The sequence below is a fragment of the Oratosquilla oratoria genome, chromosome 33 (genome assembly GCF_046742065.1).
Source record: "Oratosquilla oratoria isolate Oo_2021 chromosome 33, ASM4674206v1, whole genome shotgun sequence".
Lineage (NCBI taxonomy): Eukaryota > Metazoa > Arthropoda > Malacostraca > Stomatopoda > Squillidae > Oratosquilla > Oratosquilla oratoria.
The window spans coordinates 42203495-42227447 of NC_134809.1; the positions used below are offsets into that span (position 1 = coordinate 42203495).

A 23953-nucleotide genomic window follows, 5' to 3' on the forward strand; every position below is an offset into this window, starting at 1 on the left:
GATGAGATCTGTCGCCCTCGAAAACTGTGTCGTCTATTTCACAGGCGGCTCCGTGGATGCCGAACACAACGTGGCAGGTGCAGCGTTCGTCACGAAGGACGTGCAACAGGGAGTAAGGGTGTTGGGCACTCGCTGCTCGACGCAAGCAGAGGGTGTTGCAGTGGGTCTAGCATTGACCCATGCCCTCAACACCCACCAGCGTAATGTAGTTGTGCATACGGATAGTCTAGCTCTATTACACTTAGCCTCTGGAACTTATCATAATGACCACGAACACTTAATGACCTCTCTGGTATTTCAGCTCAAGGCCCTCCGTCAGCAAGGGAGATCAGTCGTCCTCAGCTGGGTGCCGGGACACATCGGCATCCAAGGTAATGAAGCGGCAGATAGGGTGGCTAGAAGAGCGGCAACAGGAGACATCGAAGGCGGAATTGGTATCCTTCCGAGCCGAACAGAGATCTTGGGGATTACAAATAGAACGATGGCCAAGAGGAGCTGCGAACCCACAGGAACCTGGCAGCCCAGAGGCCCTCAGCGCGCTGGTATCAAGTTGCCAGAGCGTGTGAACGGGTGACCTCTGGAGTCCGTGTCTACAGAGTAGAAGAAGTCACCCTTCACCGCCTCCATCTCGGATATCGGTGCTTCTCGGAGGTGAAGGGACAGCCAGAGGCCTGTATACACTGTGGAGAGCAAACGGGCTAAACCATTATGTGGCCCTCTGCCCAGCGACCGGTTTTCTGCATGTGGGCCTCAGGACTTCGGCGGGGGTACTCATCCGTCGACTGTCAAGGACGCTTACCTCGTATCAGCTGGGACGCCTCCTTCAAGTGCCGCCCCTGCCCCCCAGATGATACGGATGGGTTCTGTTTAACTGTACTCACTTGCTGATTTTGACTTATGACACATCACAACAATTTAAGCCAAGGACTAATACCTTCTCCTTTCCACCTAGACAACTGTGCAGGATGCCTTGGATCAACCGGATGGGACGCGATGGGTGCAGAGGAAACCAACCACGTCGGCTGGACCGAGGGGGACGACCGGGACCGTGCAGCGCTGTAACAATCGACATAAATTAATATCTTGCTAAAACCATGTACATACATAACTCTAAATGTAAAAGGCATACTGGTATGCCTTCCTAGGAATAGTAGGTAGAGACCCACGCAAGTTGTATTTCTTGTAATAATTAAAAAAGAAGAAAAAAAAAATAACATTGTGCTATGGTCTGGGCTGGGGGGCGTGGTCTACATGGGTTAGCTGGGGTGTTGCGCACGACGTTAGCGTCGTTCCCTATGTGGGTTGCGGTCGCATCGGATGCGTTCTGCCGAGAGGCACTGTATCCCGGTGGGGGGGGGGGTGAAAGGCCTCTTTGTTTGCACCTCGACGGGCACACGAAAGTACGTCGCACTGTTGAACGGCACTGCATTGCACTCACGGTCTAACATGCTTACTGTTGAACGCCACTGCACTGCAATCACGGTCCAGCATGCGCACTGGTTCACGGTTCCTTCAACACCTCATTCACGTAAACACCACCGGATCGTGTATTGTCACATTACTGTCACTCGTTCGCGTGCACGCCACCGATTAATGAATTGTCGCTTATGTTTCGCTGTTGCAAGTTCCAAGCAACTGCAAGCAATGCTATTCACTGCGCTATGTTTGCTATTACAAGGGGAGCAAATAGTGAAACATGGGTACGACGGTTCGTGCGTGTGCCTAGAAATCTAGAGAGTAACTACCGGCGTGGGTGAAGACACTGCCACGCCTAGTACACGTATGAGAGGAGGCCTTGTTGACCGCATGAAAGGGTCAGCGCACGCCACTACACTATTGCACACTATGGCACCGTACACTATGCTAGTACACTATGCTAACTACACTATTCCACATATACATGTATATATATATATATATATATGTGTGTGTGTGTGTGTGTGTGTGTGTGTGTGTGTGTGTGTGTGTGTGTGTATGTGTGTGTGTGTATGTATATATATATTATATATAAATATAGTATGTATGCATATATGAATATATGCATGCATACATACATTCATGCATACATACATTCATACATACATGCATGCATGCATACATACATTCATACATATACGCATGCATTCATGCATATGTGCAATCTTAAATACATAAACACGAAATGTAACAAAGAGATGAGGAGATGAGGACAAATTGTTATTGGAGAGCGTTAGGTTAGAAGATGAGGAGGTGGTTCCTAGGAAGATTCACGGGAGAAAGACAGGAAAGAAGAAATTAAAAAGGTATGAAATAGCCTACACAACTATAGATTAACTAACAATAACAAAATTAGAGATAAATGATAATTTAAATGAGAAAGAATCAGACATAACTTGTCTTACCAAAGCCAAACTAAATGGAAATATAGATGTTCAGGTGGGCGATGAAAAGTATAACATATGCACTGGGACAGAAGACGAAAAATGGGGGTGATATGATGATGGCAGCGTAAAGAAACAGTAAGGTGGAAATAGTGGACATGTGAGGAATGACTGAGACAGTAGATGTAAGAATTACTCGTACAAGTATGTGTGGTAGCAGAATATATCCTAGTGGTCCTTTCTTTCAAACAGGAGAGCATGGAATAAAACAAAAAATCAGACCATCCAGAAAAAATTATAATTTTCTAACTCTCAAGGGTGATTTTAATTGTGGAGAGCCAATTTGGCAAGAATGGGAAACACATGTCGGGAAAAATTCCCGACAGTTTTTTTTTTCTTTCTTAGAGTAAATAAGTTATTGTTACAAATTAATGTGGAGATCTGTGGTTACGGCCTCAGTTAATCTAGTGAATTGATAGCCGTGGAATTAGGATTAAGATTGAAATACAGCAATTAAGCATATCAAGCTGTATGAAATCTGTATTCTAGAATGCTTAGTATATGAAAGCATACATAACAAATTATACAACTTTACTTTTTCCATTTAGATGTAGTGGCCTATCATTTTTGTTTATATTATATTATATATATATATATATATATATATATATATATATATATATACGAAAACATCATATCAAATATTATGTAAGAGACTCGACGCCGTAGTTACACCAAACATGATTGACTACCCTCTCAAGGAATGTCGAATTACCGATATATCATTTTCATTATTAATCCTTTTATTTACCACCTGGTGACTTCTCCGTCTTGCGTATTGGTTCTGTATGGGAATTATCTATTATAGGTATTGTGCAATATTTTCATTTCAGATAAGGTGAAGTTGTACCTACCATAGACCTTTGGCAACGAGAGATCAAAGGTCACTAGGCGTTTAGCATAACGTCGGACGCCTGTTAGGCAGGCCGAGATAAGAGCTGATACTGACCAGAACGTGACTGGGGAGTGATATGAAATTTACCACAATCACAGACCTCATATAAACCCAATGTTGTGAAGTGTAAATGTGACGGAGTGTGTGCTAAACCAAAGTGAGGGGACGCGTTCTTCGAGAGAACCAGTCTCCCATCAACACATACCTTCATCCTTCCCCCGTATCCATTCTATCCCCCATGCCCGAAGTCGACGCACACATCACCACCACCAGAACAAAGACAAAGAAAATCACCGAGTGGCCATAAGGCCATGGTAAATTATAACACGATGTTTTAATTGAATATCCAAACAAAACAGAATTATTGAAATTATTACATATTCACAAAAATACACGAACGGTATATATAAGTTTTACAGGAGCACCCCAGAATTAACTCAGTTGGGCGGTCACCTAGATTAAACTTACACCGTCAGCGTTACGTATCAAAAGGGATGAGAAATCTGTTGGAAATCATAATATTCTCCACAATACATGGAAATAAGGAATCCTGTAGATTTTTATTCGAGAGTCGTTGATATACTGCATGAAAGAAAGTCGTATAGATTGTGTATACCTGGATTTGGAAAAGGCTTTCGAAAAGGTGCCACACAAAAGATTAATATAGAAGTTAGAAAACGTAGGTCTTGCAACGAGTGCATTAGGATGGGTATTTTTTTTTTTAAATTGTAGAGGTATGATAACAGTAGTAAGAGATGAAAAATTGATTGGAGGGAAGGGACTTATGGGTTGGTTCTGGCACCTATAATATTCCTAATACATATCAGTCACATGATCAATGGAATAGGTAATTATACAAACTTATTAGCAGATGATGACAAGATCATGAAGAAAGTGGAAAACTAAAAGTGATTGTAAGCTGCTATAGGAAGACCTAGATAAATTTTATGAACGGAACAAGGAGTGGAAGATTAATACAGAATAGTAAAATCTTAGAACCGGGTCAAAGTGAAAGAAAGAAAAAAATCATAGCAAAAATAGAGGAAGAAAATTATTTAGGTATTCTAATCAGGGAGAATCTGTCGCTGGAAAGTCACATAAAGAGAATGATGTGAAAAGTGATAAGTTACTAAAGAATATAAGAATGGTGTTTCATTACATGGATGAGGACACTATAAACAAAATGAGTCTCCAGATTGAAACATGATGCAGCGGTTTGGTCACAAGACCCAAAGAAAGACAAAAGGGAAATGGAGAGAATACAAAGGGTAGCAACTAAGGTGATCTCAAACCTAAATGCTATGGCATTTGAAGAAAGATTGAGAAAATTGGGACTTCCTACCCTGGGTCAGCAAAGACCGGTAACATTTGAAAGTCACCCCAGGTCAAACTATACATTTTCTTTTACTATTGTACATTTCATGATGTTCTTTTTGAGGGGCAACGCGTCTCATATGTAATATCCAAGTTAACAAAAAAAAAAAAAAAAAAAAAAAAATATATATATATATATATATATATATACATATATATATATATATATATATATGTATATATATATGTATATATATATATATATGTATATATGTATATATATATATATATATATTATCATCCATTTTTGTTGTGGGTCACCAAGGTATGGTGACTTGCATACGTGGACAGGGAATCAGATATAGGAAACCCATGTTCCTAGGAAGCAATGAAGACAGTCGCAGGTCGACTGCACCTTTCCAAAGAACGGTCACGACACCAAGGTCGCGCAAGGCCACGCAATTGCGATCCTCCGGCTCCATTGCGGGAGCTATTTCTAGTTCGAAAACCTCTGGGGCTCTGCTTCTTTTTACGATTTCGTTATTGGCATTCCTTCACACCCAGAGTCGTAACGTGAACTCAAGAACTCGAAACTCCACCTGAAACTCGAGGTCTGGCAGTTCCCACTCGAAGTTGCGAAGGCGGGGAAGAGAACGAGGTGAAGATGACCAAGGAGGTGAAAGAAAAGGGGAGGACGAAATGGAAGCGAAGGAAAGGGAGAAAGTTGAGGACAAAGAAGGTGGGTGGGGTAGAGGAGTGGAGCGTGGCGGGCGAAGCGTAGAGTTGATAAATGGATAGATAAGTAGGTAGATAGACAGATATATAGACATACAGAGAGAGAACGAGAGAGAGAGAGAGAGAGAGAGAGAGAGAGAGAGAGAGAGAGAGAGAGAGAGAGAGAGAGAGAGAGAGAGAGAGAGAGAGAGAGAGAGAGAGAGAGAGAGAGAGAGAGAGAGAGAGAGAGAGAGAGAGAGAGAGAGTGAGAATGAGTGTGTGTGTGTCTGTGTGTGTGTGTGTGTGTGTGTGTGAGAGAGAGAGAGAGAGAGAGAGAGAGAGAAAGAAAGAGATAGGAAGAGAGAGAGAGAGAGAAAGAAAGAGAAAGGAAGAGAGAGAGAGAGAATACTCTAATAATAGGAAGAGTGAGTATAGGGGAAAGGAAGATTATCTTATTCAGAAGGGGTAGGAGAAGAAAGACATAGAACCAAAGAGAGATAGAGAGAGAGAGAAAAAAAAAGAGGAAATAAAAACGGGAGTGAGAAATTTATTGGATGGGAAGAAAGGCTTAGAAGCACGACAGGCAAAATATATAAATAAACAAATAAATAAATAAATAAATAAATAAATAAATAAATACATAAATGAATAAGTAAATAAATAAATGAATAAATAAATAGATAAATAAATAAATAAATAAATACATAAATAAATAAATAAATAAATAAATAAATAAATAAATGATAAATAAAATAGATAGATAAAGATAAGGTGATGGAGTGGTATGTAATTACAGATTTTCTCTTCGATTATGTCCCTCTCAAACGTCCACACACAAACTCCTCTCGCCACCACCTCCTCATCCACCACTTCCCTTGCTGGGTCCCTCCAGAAGACCTCGAGAAATTCGGAGAATGCAGCAAACAACACACCATTGGTTGATCGACATTGGATCTCTCCCTCTTAGTGTTCGAAGGACCTAAACCTAAAGAAAGGCTCTGCCAGTATATACCTCTGCCTACGTCACGTGTGAGCCCCAAGCTCCTCATCCTCTGCACCACGAGTCTCCGCCATCAACTGGATGAAATTATATAGCGGGACCGTAATAGAGTTTGTAATGAGCGTCATCGAGATGATATTAACCCTTTTCATCCCAAGACCCTGCCCTCATCTGAATAAAAATAGCGCAGTGTTAAGCTGCAGTCACACGAGGTCACTTTACTAGCCGCTGCTGCAGTAGTTGCGAATGGTAGCGGCCTAGTCGGCAAGTGCGACCGGTTAGTTGCCACTATCAGGTCCAATTGGCGACTGAAAACAGTCACAGCTACTAAAGTTAAACATGTTCAACTTTGCTCGTCGGTATCGCGCGACATCATGATCACATGACCTAGTTGCTTCATATGGCCATGTAATCTTGCAGTGACCACCACCGAGTCAGCTAGTGATTTTTTCTTCCACGTTTGAAATTTGATAGACAAACAACCTCTAAAAAGGTCTGGGGATGATATAATTAGATTTTTAGACATTTATAGGAAATATGAGGGTTTGTGGGATACAGACAATGATAGGGCCGACCGCAAGCTGACCTGAGGATCGAGGTACAATCGAGACACAGAGACCGACTGACCCCGATATTTTTCACTAGGGAAGAGTTAGAGTTGTAAAGAAGAGAGAAATATTGAAAGGAAAAACAGGAGAGAAAGACAGGGACAACACTCGCTGTTTGTTTTCTTTTTAGTAAGAGGGTTTTGTTGCAAGCTAATTGAAGGAAATATTCAGTCTTTTAGATGTCCAGCGTGCACACGCGCATGCACACGCATTTAATACAGGATGGAACGTCCGACGTCTCCAGAGAACTTCCAAATGACCTCCTATTATGTTTGACCTCATAGCGGGTATTTGGGCCAAGCGCGCGCGTCTGAGACCACGCGGTCAAACTGGGCCGAGCGGCTGGATACCTGCTCGAACATTGTGAGTTTGGGAGTGTAGTTTTGGGAGATTCTCAGGAGTGAAGAGAGGACGAGGGAGAGAAGGGGTGGCTATACTAGTAAGTGAAGACATAGGTAAGCGTGTAGTGGAGTGGAGGGAGGCTTCTTCAAGGTTAATGTGGATGAAGGTGAAGCTGGGAAGGGAGATGTGGGTTTTTGTAAGTGCGTATGGGCCTGGTAGTGAGAAGAGCGTAGAGGAAAGGGAGGCTTTTTGGATGGATTTAAATGAGTGCATAGAGGGATTAGGGAGAAATGTCAATGTAGTGGTGTTGGGAGACCTTAATGCTAGGGTAGGAAATGAACCAATAGACGGAGTGATTGGGAAATATGGAGTTCCAGGAAAAAATCGTTGATGGTGGAGATGTGTCTCGAAAGAGAGTTGATGATAGCAAATACAGTGTTTAGGAGGAAAGTCAAACATAAGTACACATGGGAGAGGGTGGTGGATAGAAGGGTGGTAGATAGAGCATTAATGGACTATATAGTGGTAACCAGGAGTATAGTAGGAAGAGTTAAAGATGTACATGTTCTAAGGGGAGAGAGTGGGGGAATATCAGATCATTTTTTGGTAGAAGGTAAGTTGAGAGTGCAGAATAAGTGGAGATGGAAGAAAAGAGCAGAAGGTAGGGAGGTACTTAGAGTGAACTGCTTAAATGAGAAAAAAAAGGAGAATAAGTATAAGAAGAGGCTGAGAGAGGAGTGGGAGGGAGTGAAGGATAGAGCAGAACTAGGAGTGGAGGAGGGATGGGGATGGTTCAAGGAGGGAGTCATAAGGTGTGCAAAGATGGTGTGTGGAACAAGGAGGACGGAAGGAAATAGAAGGAAGGGTAGTGAATGGTGGGACGAGGAAGCAATGAAGGGTGTAGAAGAGAAGAAGCAGGTCTTCAAAGATTGGTTGCAAATTAGGACGAGGGAATCATATGAGAGGTACAAAGTAAAGAAAAGAGAAGTAAAAATTAAGATAAAGAAGGCAAAGAGGAAAGCAGATGTGAAATGGGGTAAGAGTATGACAGAAAATTTTGAAAGTATTAAAAAATGTTTTGGAAAGAAATTAAGAGAGGAAGAGGAGGCGAATCAAGTAGAGAAGAAAAGGTAAAAGGTGCAGATGGAGATATGATAATGGAAGAAAAGGCAATGAGAGGAAGATGGGCAGATTATTTTAGGGAGTTGCTAAATGTGAAGGAGGATATGGAGGGAAAGGTAGTTGCAGTGGGAAATGCTAAGAAAATGACCTGATGAGTGAGGAAAATGGAGGAGAAATAAGGAAAGATGAGGTGAAGGCAATTGTTAAGATGATGAGAGCAGATAAGGCACCTGGGTTGGATGGATGCTATGCAGAATATCTGAAAAAAGGAGGTATAGTGATGATGGACTGGCTGGTGAGTTTATTCAATGTTTGTTTAAGAGAGGGTAGAGTGCCGGAGGACTGAAGGAGTGCCTGTATAGTTCCACTTTACAAGGGAAAAGGGGACAAGTGTGCGTGTAGTAGTTTCAGAGGGATCAGCTTGTTAAGTGTAGTTGGGAAGGCTTATGGGAGGGTTTTGATTGAAAGGATTAGGAGAGGAACAGAGGGAGTAATTGGTGAGGAACGGTGTGGTTTTAGGACAGGTAGGGGTTGTGTATATAATATTTTTGTGGTAAGACAGATATTTGAGAAAACTATAGGAAAAGGTAAAGATGTATTTTGGGCTTTTATGGAAAAAGCTTATGATAGGGTAAACAGGAAGGCACTGTGGGAGGTATTGCAGATATATTGGATTGGAAAACTGCTAAGAGCAGTCAAGAGTTTTTACGAGAGTAGTAGACCTTGCGTTAGGATTAGAAATGGAAAGAGTGAGTGGTTTGAGGTAAAGGTGGGACTTCGTCAGGGATATGTTATGTCACCCTGGCTGTTCAATTTATACATGGATGGGGGTGGTGCGAGAGGTGAATGCTAGGGTAGTGGGTCAGGGTTTGGAGATTGTTAAAGAAACTGGAGAAAAATGGGAGATAAGCCAGTTGTTGTTTGGTGATGACACTGCCCTTGTGGCAGGATCAGAGGAGGGATTGAGGAAGTTAGTGACAGAGTTTGGGAGAGTGTGCGAAAGAAGGAAGTTGAAGATAAATGTGGGTAAAAGTAAGGTGATGAGGTGTACAAGGGGAGAAAGTGGTAGCAGACTGGAAGTGAGTATTAAGGGAGAGTGACTGGAGGAAGTGGATAGTTTTAGATACTTGGGTGCGAATGTGGCAGGAAAGGGAGGGGTGGAGGTGGAGGTAGAATATAGATTGAGAGAAGCGAGTAAATGCCTTGAGTATATAAGGTGTAATGAGAAATAGACACTTGGGAATGGATGCTATGAGAAGATTGTATAAAGGAGTGATTGTGCAGACAGCACTGTACAGGGCAGAAACATGGAGCATAAGAGAGGAAGAGAGAAGGAGTTTGGATGTGTTTGAGATGAAATGCCTGAGATGTATGATAGGGGTTACTAGGCTAAATAGAGTGAGAAATGAGGAGGTGAGGAGGAGAACAGGGGTGGAAAGGGAGTTGGGAGATAGTGTGGATGAAAGAGTATTGGGATGGTTTGGACACATTGAGAGAATGAGTGAAGAAAGATTAGTAAAAGAGGTGTGAAAGGCAGATGTGGAAGGAGTGAACATGAGGGGTCGACCTGGGATGAGATGGATGGATGGAGTAAAAGGGGCATTGGTGTTACGGGCGCTGGTATGTGAAGAGACGTTACGTATAACGTCTAAGTGCTTAAGAACCAGCGCACTTCTAGAAGCCACTGTAGGACTGAACTATCTGGACAGGGCCTAGATAATTCGTAAGACTAGAAGTAAAGGTAACAAAGAAGATTCCAGGAAAGGAATATTAAACTAGCGATAAAACTAGTAAACGAAATTATTAATTGGAAAATATTTACAGGCAATCAACACAAAAGAGAATGGGCAGTAGGGTCAATGGGACCGTTACATGATTATGAGAATATGGAAATTATCGTTCAAATAAGAAACAAGATAAGTATACAATATGGTACTATCTAAGTACAAAGAGATCAGGAACATGCATCAGAATAAGTAATAAGTACAAATATAAGTAAAGTAATGCAATGTATATCAGACACGTAATGTAGGCAAAAAGGGTGATCACTTCACACCAATCGTCTCATGAATCTAAACCTTCTAGTTTTTATCAAGAGATCAATATGTGGGAAATGACAAGGAGTCAGCGAATACCACTGCTTATATACCATTGGACCGGAAGCCGGATACTTCCGGTTAAGGGTGCGGGTGAGGAGGAGGGTAAGTTAACACGTCAACATGGGTAGTTTTAGGACCCTCGACTTGCTTGAACAATCTATTTATTTAGTAACTGTCAAATCTGTGCGCTCCGAACTATTCAGGATTTCGCTTGTCTGTTTGTTCTACAAGAGTGCGCACCTCTCTCCGCACGTAGGCGAGATTACATATAATGGACGGGCGTTACTGCTTAACATTGTTACAATACATACATAGACAAGAAATATGAACATAGTTATGTAATACAAAGGAACACAATTCTATAACATAATTACACATATGACGTAATATCTAATATTACGTTACACCTCCACCGTTTGGGAAAGCTTTTCACTTTCTGTTGAAAAGCTATGTTCTAGAAAGGACGTCGGCTAAAACATTAAAGACGCCTTTTATATGATGAATTGTGAGATTAAAGGGTTGGAGAAATAAACTCCAACGTGTAAGTCTCGGATTCTTGTTTTTCATAGTCTGTAGGAACTTTAAGGGGTTGTGATCCGAATATACTTGAATGGTAGTTGAGGAACCCAGGTAGACTTCGAAGTGGATAAGGGCCTGGACCAAAGCGAGCGTCTCCTTCTCAATTGTTGAGTAGTTCTTCTGCGCAGGGGACAGCTTCTTGCTGTAGTAGGCGATAGCGTGAAGAACTTCATTGTGTTCTTGCAAGAGGGCGGCACCGATACCGGTGTCGCTGGCGTCGACTTGCAGAAGAAAGGGTCGTTGGAAATCGGGTGCCCTTAGAACTGGTGCGTTAGTGAGAAGGGACTTCAGGTTTTTGAAGGCCGTCTCACAGGTAGGTGTCCACACGAAGTCGTGGTCTTTTCTCAACAGGTCAGTCAATGGTTCTGCTACATCTGAAAAATTTGGACAAAAACGGCGATAATAGCCACTCATTCCAAGGAATCGACGTACCTCTCTACGATTAGTGGGTGTTGGTACATCATTGATGGCTTTTATCTTGGCGTCTATTGGAAACACTTGGGAATTTCCAACTTTAAATCCCAAATAGGGGACCTGTGTATGTCCGAAATCACATTTGGACAAATTGATGGTAAGGTTTGCTTGGTCTGCTCTATAAAAGAAATTATTTAGGTGTTCAATGTGTTCTGTCCAAGACTGACTAAATATTATCACATCATCTAGATAAGTTTTTACTCCTGGCAATCCTGCAACAAGATTACTTATCATTCTTTGGTAAGTGGCAGGGGCATTTTTAAGCCCAAATGGCATTGCTCTGAAGTGGAACAATCCCTCTTCCGTAATGAAAGCGGTAATTTCTCTTGAGCGAGGGTGTACAGGGATTTGATAGTATCCCCTTAACATATCCAACTTGGATACATACTTGGCAGTTCCTAGACTGTCTATGATATCATCTATCCTAGGGATAGGAAAAGCATCGGCCTTAGTGTGGGCATTGATTTTCCTGTAGTCAATGCACAGGCGATAAGATTTGTCAGATTTAGGGACAAGAATGCAAGGAGATGCCCAAGGACTACTGGAGGGTTCAATTATTCCCTGTTGAAGCAGAGTGTTAATTTCTGCTTTTATGAAATCCTTCTTTTTTGGATTGACTCTATAAGGGGCTTGTTTGATAGCCCTTGGCGAGTCTAGAATTATTTCGTGTTCTATCAAAGAAGTGAATCTTGGGGAATCTAGAAATAATTTTGGAAAACTTCTTAAGAGGAAAAGAATGTCTTTACCTTGTTTCTCAGATAAGTGTCCTACTTTTATCTGAAGATTTTGTAGTATCTGAGAGTTTTCCAAGGGAATCTCAGGAGGATTAGGCAGGTTATCAGGAGGCTCTTCCGATTCTATTGTGGTAGAGCTGCAAGCTGGAATTGGATCTCGGGAATGATAAGGTTTTAAGGTATTTATGTGACAGAGACGGGAGCTCTTTCTTCTGTCTGGAGTTTTGATTATGTAGTTGAGATCACTGGCTCTGGACAAGACTTCATAGGGTCCTTTGTATTTAGCCTGCAATGGATCTCCTGGTATGGGAAGATAAAGTAACACTTGATCTCCTGGAGAGAAAGTTCTAAGTTTAGAATTTTTATCATACCGACCTTTCATTACTCGTTGAGCATTCGTCAAGTTCTCTCTTGCCAACTTCCAAGCTTCTAACAACTTCTCGGTGACCTGGGACACGTATTTCAAAGAAGGAACTGGTGGTTCTTCTTTCATCCATTGTTCATGAAGTATCTTTAGGGGACCACGGACTTCATGACCGAAGACTAATTCTGACGGGCTGAATCCAAGGCTTTCTTGAATTGTTGTTCGGGTGGCGAACAACAAAAAGGGGAGTCCGTCTTCCCAATTTCGCGTGTTCTCAGCACAGAAGATTCTTAACATTGTCTTGAGCGTTTGGTGAAAGCGCTCTAGAGCACCTTGTGATTGAGGATGATAGGCGGAGGAAGTTACATGATTTATACCTAGTGTTACAAGAGTTCCCCGTCTGGGGTATTGGCTGCTTGTTATTGTGGCAAAGTAGCATGCAGTCGATACTTTAGGGTCTATATGGGGCGCCCCTACGGACCAGAGCCACACATCATTTTGTCTATGATAGAAGAAATTCTGTTCATAGAGAAATGATGACACTTTTATACTACGACTGTCCCTCCGTTATGCTGTCCCCCAACCCCTTGTTGCTGTCCTGTACCATTTCTCTGAGTATTCTCTTTCTGATTGGGGGAATTCCCTGTGGTGGGGGAAAAGAATACTGCCACCAAGTTTTCCCACTTGGATCGTAAGAGGCGAGAAGAAAGGGACGGGGAGAGGGACTAGGCATCCTTCTCCCTGTAGCCCCAAGGGGCAATTACCTAAAATGAAAAGAAAAGGCATAAGGGGTGCTGGCGGGCCTCGGGCCAGCACCCTAAGGTTTGGGTCTTTTAATGTGCGTGGATGTGGTACAGATGAGAGTAAAAGGGAAGAGATAGGTAGTATGTTTGTGAGAAGAAAGTTGGATGTGTTGGCTTTGAGTGAAACTAAGTTGAAAGGGAAGGGTGAGTGTATGTTTGGGAGTGTAAGTGGGAGGTTATCAGGAGTGAAGAGAGGGAGAGGGAGGGAAGGGGTGGCTATTCTTGTAAGTGAGGAGATAGGTAAAGGGGTAGTGGAGTGGAAGGAGGTTTCCTCAAGGATAATGTGGATGAAGGTGAAACTGGGAAAGGAGATGTGGGTCTTTGTAAGTGCATATGGGCCGGGCAGTGAGAAGAGTATAGAAGAAAGGGAGGCCTTTTGGATAGATTTAAATGAGTGCATAGAGGGTTTAGGAAGAAATGTCAATGTAATAGTACTGGGAGACCTTAATGCTAGAGTGGGAAATGGTCCAATCGATGGAGTGGTTGGGAAGTGTGGAGTTCCAGGAAAGAATCGTAGTGGAGAGTTGATGGTGGAAATGTGTCTAGAAAGAGAGCTGATGATAGCAAATACAGTGTTTCGGAAGAAAGTCAAGCATAAGTACACATGGGAGAGGGTGGTGGAGGGAAGGGTGGTAGATAGAGCGCTAATGGATTATGTAGTGGTAAATAGGATTATGATAGGAAGAGTTAAGGATGTACATGTGCTAAGGGGAGAGGGTGGGGGAATATCAGATCATTTTTTGGTGGAAGGTAAGTTGAGAGAGTGGAGGATAGATGGAGAAGGAGGAAAGGGACAAAAGGTAGGGAGGTTCTTAGAGTGAACTCCTTGAATGAAAAGGAAAAGGAGAAGGAGTACGAAAAGAAGCTGAAGGAGGAGTGGGAGGGAGTTAAGGATAGAGCAGAGATGGGTGTGGAGGAGGAATGGGGATGGTTCAAGGAGGGAGTCTTAAAGTGTGCAAGGATGGTGTGTGGAACAAGAAGGACAGGAGGAAATAGAAGAAAGGGTAGTGAATGGTGGGATGAGGAAACAAAGAAGGTTGTAGAAGAGAAGAAGCGAGCATTCACAGATTGGTTACAAAAGAGGACAGGGGAGTCATATGAGACGTACAAAGAAAAGAAAAGAGAAGTAAAGCAAAAGGTAAAGGAGGCAAAGAGGAGAGCAGATGTGAAATGGGGTAGGAGTATGACAGAAAATTTTGAAAGTAATAAAAAGATGTTTTGGAAAGAAATTAAGAGAGGAAGAGGAGGTGAATCAAGTAGGGAAGAAAAGGTAAAAGGTACAGATGGAGAGTTGATAATGGAAGAGATGGCAGTGAGGGGAAGATGGGCAGAATATTTTAGGGAGTTGCTGAATGTGAAGGAGGATAGGGAGGGAAAGATAGCTGCAGTGGGAAATACGAAGAAAATGAGAGTGATGAGTGAGGAGAATGGAGGAGAAATAAGGAAGGATGAGGTGAAGGCAGTTGTAAAGATGATGAAAGCAGGTAAGGCACCTGGTCTGGATGGATGTCATGCAGAATGTCTGAAAAAGGGAGGTTCAGTGATGGTGGACTGGTTGGTGAGATTATTTAATGTTTGCTGGAGAGAGGGTAGAGTACCGGAGGACTGGAGTAGTGCCTGTATAGTTCCTCTTTACAAGGGAAAAGGGGACAAGTGTGAATGTAGTAATTTCAGAGGGATTAGCCTGTTGAGTGTAGTAGGGAAGGCTTATGGGAGAATCTTAATTGAGAGGATTAGGAGAGGAACAGAAGGAGTAATCGGTGAGGAACAGTGTGGATTTAGGACGGGTAGAGGTTGTGTAGATCAGATCTTTGTGGTAAGACAGATATGTGAGAAAGCTATAGGAAAGGGGAAGGATGTTTTTTGGGCTTTTATGGATCTGGAAAAGGCTTATGATAGGGTAGACAGAAAGGCACTGTGGGAGGTTATGCAGATTTATGGGATAGGAGGAAAGCTTTTGGGAGCTGTCAAGAGTTTTTATGTGAGTAGTAGAGCAAGTGTTAGGATTGGAAATGGAGAGAGTGAGTGGTTTGAAGTAAAGGTGGGACTTCGTCAAGGATGTGTTATGTCGCCCTGGCTGTTCAACTTATACATGGATGGGGTGGTGCGAGAGGTGAATGCTAGGGTAGTGAGTCAGGGATTGGAGATGGTTAAAGAAAATGGAGAAAAGTGGGAGGTGAGCCAGCTGTTGTTTGCAGACGACACTGCGCTTGTGGCAGGGTCAGAGGAGGGATTGAGGAAGCTGGTGGCAGAGTTTGGGAGAGTATGTGATAGAAGAAAGCTAAAGATAAATGTGGGTAAAAGTAAGGTGATGAGATGTACAAGGGGTGAAAGTGGCAGTAGACTGGAAGTGAACATTAAGGGAGAGCGACTGGAGGAAGTGGATAGTTTTAGATACTTGGGTGCAAGTGTAGCAGGAAAAGGTGGAGTGAAGGTGGAGGTAGAATGTAGATTGAGAGAAGCGAGTAAATGCCTTGGTGGTTTAAAGAGTGTAATGAGAAATAGACATTTGGGAATGGATGCGAAGAGGAGACTGTATGAAGGAGTGATTGTGCCAACAGCATTGTATGGGGCAGAAACGTGGAACATAAGAGAAGAAGAGAGAAGGAGTTTGAATGTGTTTGAGATGAGGTGTCTGAGAAGTATGGTGGGGGTTACTAGGCTAGATAGAGTGAGAAATGAGGAGGTGAGGAGGAGAACAGGGGTGAAAAAGGATTTGGGAGATAGGGTTGATGAAAGAATATTAGGATGGTTTGGACACATGGAAAGAATGAGTGAAGAAAGACTAGTAAAAGAGGTATGGAAGGCAGATGTGGAGGGAGTGAACATGAGGGGACGTCCTAGGATGAGGTGGATGGATGGGGTGAAGGGGGCTTTGGGGAAGAGGGGAATGTCTGTTGAGGAAGGAAGGGAGAGGACGAAAGACAGAGGTGAGTGGAGAATGGTTGTATATGGATGATGTTGTGACTGCATGAGGAGGAATGGGCGGGGGGGTGGGGGGTGGGGTAGTATGTGTGAGTAAATTTTGACGCAGCCCGAAGGGATTTCTCCCCGTCCTCTCCTTATATGCAAAGGGGGACGGAGAGGGGGGGTCGCCGATTAAATGAAGCGGCCTTGCTGTGGATGTACTGTGTCTTGCGACACTGCTTCTGACCCAGGGCGGTGGGCAGGGTGCAGGGATGACCCGTCATCCAGGAGGTACTCAGATGAGAGGAAGGGTGGGAGGGGTGTGGAGTGTATTTAGGGATGAAATGGGTGGGAGTGTTTTTATGCCTTTCCCTTTTTGGCTACCTCCCTTGGAAGGGGGAAAAAGCCTTGGTATATGTATGTATGTTACAAGAGTTTCTCTAAACTTGTTGGAAAGAAAATTACTTCCTTGATCACTTTGAATGTTCTTGGGAAATCCTACCATAGTGAAATATTTCAACATTTCTCTGATTATGTTTTGAGCTTTAATATTTTTCAAAGGAATTGCTTCTGGAAAACGAGTGCTCATACACATGATTGTGAGAATGTACTGATTTCCTTTACTTGAAGGAGGTAAAGGTCCTACACAGTCAATAAGAACTTTTTTAAATGGCTCTTCCATTACAGGAATGGGATGGAGTGGAGCTTCTACAATTTTCTGGTTGGGCTTACCTACAAGTTGACATGTATGACATGTTTTACAATATTGGGCAACATCTTTGACAACCGTGGGCCAATGGAAATGTTGGGTTATGTTGAACAAGGTCTTTCTTACACCTAAGTGACCTGCTAAGGGAGTATCATGAGCCAATCTTAGAACATTATTCCTGAAACCAAGAGGGAGGACTATTTGATTCCTTACTTGCCATGGCTGGTCAGCGGTTGCGGTGGATGCTCTCCATTTTCGCATTAGGACTCCGTTTTCTATATAGAAACCTCGTGACATATTTTCAACTTCTTCTGGAGATGAAACAATCTCGTACAAATCTTTAAGAGAATGATCTGACTTCTGTTCTTTGATTAATTCTGCTCTAGATAGAGAAACTGGTGAAGAAGAAGATGGGTCAGTTTGGGAGAATAGGGATTCTAAATTATAGGTCTCCTCTTCAGAATTCTTGTACTGAGATCTGGTTACAGCACAAGCGGGAAACAACTGTAAGTTATCTGAAGGTTCTACTGAGGTCTTAGGGTTATTTGTTATTAAGGGAGAAATGACTTTGCTTCCAGCGATGTCATTGGCCAACAATAAGGATATTCCTACTATGGGAAGAGAGTCTACTACTGCTACTTTAACCATTCCGGTTGTTAAATCAGACCGCAAGAAAACATTATGTAATGGACATTTTACAATTCCTCCAACTCCTTCTATCAATATATCATAACCTGTATATGACTCACCCAGATTCTGCAAGACAGAATTTAAAATCAGACTTTGCTTTGCTCCTGTGTCTCGGAGTATGGAAATAGGATATTGTTGTGAACTACTACTATGAGATATAGTTCCTGAAGATACAAATGGTTTGAAACAAGGATCATGATCTGATGAGGGGGGTTCTACATTACTTGACAATACCGGCTTCTTTGGTAGTGTATCCTGAATAGAGGATTTTGAATCATCTGATTTTATATTACTTACAAGAGTTGGTGTCTTATTGGAGAATGAGGGTGTCAGTCTCTTTCTGCAATTAGAAATGTGATGGCCAACCTGTTTACAATATGAACAAGTTACAGGGGGATTAGTCTTAAACCTTTCCATTCTTTGCCAAGGTTGGTTTGGAGGATATTGATTGAAATCAGACCTGTAACTGAAATGTGATGGGCTAGACTGATTTTCAAAGTGTTTCTTTGGGGACCAAGGATCAGAGTATTTTGTTGAATCTGGAATATATGACTTTGACTTTTGGGATTCCATTTGTCTTGACTTAGGTTTATGATTTAGTGTGAACTCATCAGCCAATACAGCAGCTTTAGTTAAAGTTTCGGGAACATGATCATCTATAAAAATCCTAAGATCTGTCTCTAAGGTATTCTTAAACTGCTCCAACAAAATCAACTGTTTAAGTCTAAGGTGTCCGTTTCACTAGCCAAACACCACCTATTGAATAACCTCTCTTGTTGAGCCGCATATTCTACGTATGTTAACTGAGGTGTCTTCCTATAATTACGGAATTTCTGTCTATAGGCCTCTGGTATTAGTTCATAAGCTTTTAAAATACAAGCTTTCATATTATCATACTCGCTTTCTGCTTCTGAAAGAAGTATAAATTTGCTGAGCCTTACCCTTAAATTGTGTTTGAATGATTAATGGCCAATTTTCTTTAGGGATTTGTAACTGTTGCGCCAATTTTTCCCACTGAAGAAAGAAAATTTCTGGCTCTCCTTCTGAAAATATGGGTAAAAGTTTTACATACTTGGAAATATCTATACGACCTTCCTGAACTACGGGTCGTCTATCAACAATCCTAGCTTCTACTTCTGCCTTCTTTAATTCTAACTCTGCCAATTTGACTTTAGTTTCGTTCTCTCTTTCTATTTGTTTCACTTTAGCTTCCTCTTCTCTAGCTCTAAATTCTGCCTCAATTTGCATTTGTTTTAGTTTAGTTTCCTCCTCTTTAGCTACTCGTTTCGCTTTAGCTTCCTCTTCTCTAGCTCTAAATTCTGCCTCAATTTGCATTTGTTTTAGTTTAGTTTCCTCCTCTTTAGCTTTAAATTCTGCCTCAATTTGCATTTGTTTCAGTTTAGTTTCCTCCTCTTTAGCTTTAAATTCTGCCTCAATTTGCATTTGTTTCAATTTAGCTTCCTCCTCAAAATCTACTCTCCTGACCTTTAATTCAATCTCCTTAATCTTAAGTTCGGTTAGTCGTGCCTCCATTTCTAACCTATTTGAAGGAATTTGTATAGCTGTAATCTCTTCTGGAGATAAGATCTCATCTTCGATCAGATTTTCAACGAGTTCCTGAAGTATTTTTTTTCTTTCGTAAACTTGTATCAATGTCTACTCCAAAGTGCTTGCCTATTTCTATCAAAGTGTCTTTAGTTTGTTTCTTTAAGAAACTTACCTTGGGATTTTGAACGAATTCTTGAACTATATCATCCATCTCTATAAGAATGTGTTAAATACCTGATCCAATATCCTGGCAAGGTCGCCACTTTGTTACGGGCGCTGGTATGTGAAGAGACGTTACGTATAACGTCTAAGTGCTTAAGAACCAGCGCACTTCTAGAAGCCACTGTAGGACTGAACTATCTGGACAGGGCCTAGATAATTCGTAAGACTAGAAGTAAAGGTAACAAAGAAGATTCCAGGAAAGGAATATTAAACTAGCGATAAAACTAGTAAACGAAATTATTAATTGGAAAATATTTACAGGCAATCAACACAAAAGAGAATGGGCAGTAGGGTCAATGGGACCGTTACATGATTATGAGAATATGGAAATTATCGTTCAAATAAGAAACAAGATAAGTATACAATATGGTACTATCTAAGTACAAAGAGATCAGGAACATGCATCAGAATAAGTAATAAGTACAAATATAAGTAAAGTAATGCAATGTATATCAGACACGTAATGTAGGCAAAAAGGGTGATCACTTCACACCAATCGTCTCATGAATCTAAACCTTCTAGTTTTTATCAAGAGATCAATATGTGGGAAATGACAAGGAGTCAGCGAATACCACTGCTTATATACCATTGGACCGGAAGCCGGATACTTCCGGTTAAGGGTGCGGGTGAGGAGGAGGGTAAGTTAACACGTCAACATGGGTAGTTTTAGGACCCTCGACTTGCTTGAACAATCTATTTATTTAGTAACTGTCAAATCTGTGCGCTCCGAACTATTCAGGATTTCGCTTGTCTGTTTGTTCTACAAGAGTGCGCACCTCTCTCCGCACGTAGGCGAGATTACATATAATGGACGGGCGTTACTGCTTAACATTGTTACAATACATACATAGACAAGAAATATGAACATAGTTATGTAATACAAAGGAACACAATTCTATAACATAATTACACATATGACGTAATATCTAATATTACGTTACATTGGGAAAGAGGGGAATGTCTGTTGAGGAAGGACGGGAGAGGACAGAAGATGGGGTGAATGGAGAATGGTTGTGTACAGATGATGCTGTGATGCATGAGGAGGAGTGGGTGGGGGATGGGGGTGAGCCAGTATGTATGAGAAATGAATTGAAGCAGCCTGAAGGGATTGCTCCTCGTCTTCTCCTTTTGTACATGAAGGGGTGGAGAGGAGAGTTCGCTGAAAACGGCCTTGCTATGGATGTGCTGTGTCTTGGGTCCCTGCTTCTGACCTAGGGCAGTGGACAAGATGCAGGGATGACCCGTCCTCCAGGAGGTGCCAAGATAAGAGGGAGGGAAGAGGGAAGTGGAGTATGTAAGGGATGGAATGGGTGGGAGTGGTTTCTATGTATTTGTTTTTTGGCTGTCTCCCGTGTAAGAGGGAAGAAAGCCTTTGGTATTTATATGTATGTATTTTTGTATAATAATCAAGCCTATGTACATACATATATAAGACTATATTTACATATGTAAACTTTTCAGCATCCACTCGGGAGTGTGCACTACGATGTAATGACATTCGTCTATAAATTGATCTTGTCAGATATTTCCGAGACATCAAAATTTATCTCATTCACCTATACAAAACTAGATATGTATCCAAACCTACATTTGGCAACCCCAGAGTAACCGTTCCAGTCGCTGCCTGCTGAGTCGCCGCCGCGTCCTGCCCTGCCCAGCAGCTGCCTGCTGAGTCGCCGGCCTGCCTTGCCCAGTCGCCGCCTGCTGAGTCACCCCAGCCTACCCTGCCCAGCCGCCGCCTGCTGAGTCGTCGCCCCGGCCTGCCCTGCCCAGCCGATGCCTGATGAGTCGCCGCCCTCAGCCGAGCCGAGCTGCAGTCGCCGCCCCGAAACGAGCTGAGCTGTTGTTGCCGCCCCAAGCTGAGCTGAGCTGCGTCGCTGTCCCGAGCCGTCGCCACTAACGACGCCGATCCCATCCATCGCCATCTGAGCTGTCGCCCCCACCGCCCCAAGCTGTTATCGTCCAGACTTGCAGTCGCCCTGACCAACAATTGGTGACCCGTGGAAGTGATCTGTACAGATGCTGCTGACAGATGATGCCTGCTGCCATCACCGCCCCTACCAGTCGCTGCCCCGAGCCGTCACCACCCAGCGCCACCACCAGTTCCGGACCCCCCTGCCCTGTCGACAACGCTGTCTCCAGCCGTCATCGCCGCTCCGAGCTGTTGTTGTCGCTACCACCGCCGACTGTCCCGAACCGCCCGCTGAGTTGCCGCCACCCAGCGCCGCCACCTGTCCCGGACCGCCCTGCCACCCCTAGCCGCCGCCACCGCCCCGTGCTACCGACAACGCTGCCTCTAGCCTCCGTCCGGAGCTGTCCCTGTCTCCAACTGCCGACGTCACCCCGAGCCGACGCTGTCGTCGCCGCCCAAGCAGCCGACACCGCCGCCGAACTGCCCACCATTTCAGCAGCCGCCTGCCCCGGAATATCTGCTGCGCCACCACCGCCTGCCACAAACCACTGCACGGTGGCCCACCGCCCCCTCGTCCATGGACTAATGCCGGTTACTCCTACTGGAATGCCGCCTGCCCTGCCGGACAGAAGCCAGACGCCAACCGCCGCTTCCGGATTGCCAGCCGTACCGTCTGCCATTCCACGGACCCCTACCAGTTTACACGCTAACACCAAGCTTAACACCTCCTGCCATGTCGGTGATATCCGATCCTGCTGAAAACTCGTCACGCCTCAAGATAAAAATCTCGTTCCTCCTACCTCGCCACTAAGGGGGGGGGGGTATTGTAGTGACACGTCAATACCTCCATTCTCTATGGTTAAGTTTTCCCGAGTAATCTATTTCCTCGAATTTTAATGTCTTATACCCTGCCAATATTATTGTAAATATTGTATTTTATCCTCATCTTCGAATTACTCCATTTAAGCTATTCATTTTCATCATATTTATTGTAATCTATTTTTGTATAATAATCAAGCCTATGTACATAAATATATAAAACTATATTTGCATATGTAACCTTTTCGTAAGCCACTCGGGAGTATGCACTACGATGTAATGACATTCGTCAATAAATTGAACTTGTCAGATATTCACCTCTACAAAACTATGTAAGTATCCAAACCCACAACTTCTCCCTCCCATCATATACTTCTTATATATATATATATATATATATATATATATCTTTATATATATATATATATATGTGTGTATATTTATATACATATATATATATATTTATATACATATATATACATATATATATAGATATATAAATATATATATGTATATACATATATCACAACTAACACCACATGCGGAAATAAGAAGGAAGTGAATACGCGACTGCTAACTGCAATCCTCTTCAGTGGTATAAAGTGGGAGGAGGATGCTATATTTATATAGCAACCTCTTACAAAAGAAAAGGAACTAGGGAAAAAAAGTAAATACCATTACCCTCACTCTCTGGTTACCTTAGGATGACGTGAGGTTGGGTCAGGGAGAGGGGGGATACCTGTTAACAATTCGTTTTCTTACGAACAATCCTGAGATAATGTTCGGGGTCCACTGGCCCTTTGAAATATATATAGTGGAAAGATAATCTATTGAAGTGGATTCCCCCATATTCTGAACCCACAACCAGATTTATAAATAAGTTGTGGGTTCAGAAAGAAGATGGTGAAATCCACTTTAATATATTATTTTCCCACTATGAATATTTCAAAGGGCCAGTGGACCCCAGAGATTATCGCAGGATTGTTCATTACAAAACGTATTATTAACAGGCATCTTCCCCTTTCCCCTGACCCGAATTCACGTCATACTCAGGTCACCAGAGAGTGAGGGTAGTGGTATTCACTCATTCCTTGGTTCTTTTTCTCTTGGAAGAGGTTACTATTTAAAGATAACATCCTCCTCTCACTTTGTACTACACACACACACACACACACACACACACACACACACACGCACGCACGCACGCACGCACACACACACGCACACACACACACACACACACACACACACACACACACACACACACACACACACACACACACACACACACACACACACACACACACACACACACATATATATATATATATATGTATATATATATGTATATATATGTATGTATGTATATATATATATATATATATATATATATATACTTTCATAACGACAGCTTCGAAGCCCTGTATACGGCAGGGCAACACTGATTTTATGTACTGTTTAGTTGCTGCATCATTCGCCAGGTGGCTAAACGTGGCATGATTGCTTACACATTTTGATATATTCTTCCATACTTCATAAAGAAATTAAACAATCGGTGCTCCAAATCTACGCTCAGCTTCATGAGGGTTCAAACTTAAATCTTAATAGAATACAAATGTGAAACCACAAAATGCTCTAGTTGTCTGAAGTGACATAATTTTCAGTGACTGTATTAGAA

The 23953-nt window shown here is 42.5% G+C and overlaps 1 protein-coding gene across 2 annotated transcripts in view; it reads right to left on the reverse strand.

Annotated features, from left to right (window-relative positions):
* The window catches only part of LOC143017861 (metal cation symporter ZIP14-like), a 121943-nt gene that overhangs the window by 92881 nt on the left and 5109 nt on the right, over window positions 1-23953 (reverse strand). The window contains exon 2 of one of the 2 annotated variants that reach the window (XM_076172839.1): window positions 935-1056. The exons of the other annotated variant lie outside the window; for it this stretch is intronic. The gene's annotated coding sequence lies outside the window, so the exon portion shown is untranslated. The remainder of the gene's footprint in view (window positions 1-934; window positions 1057-23953) is intronic. 2 annotated transcript variants of the gene reach the window in all.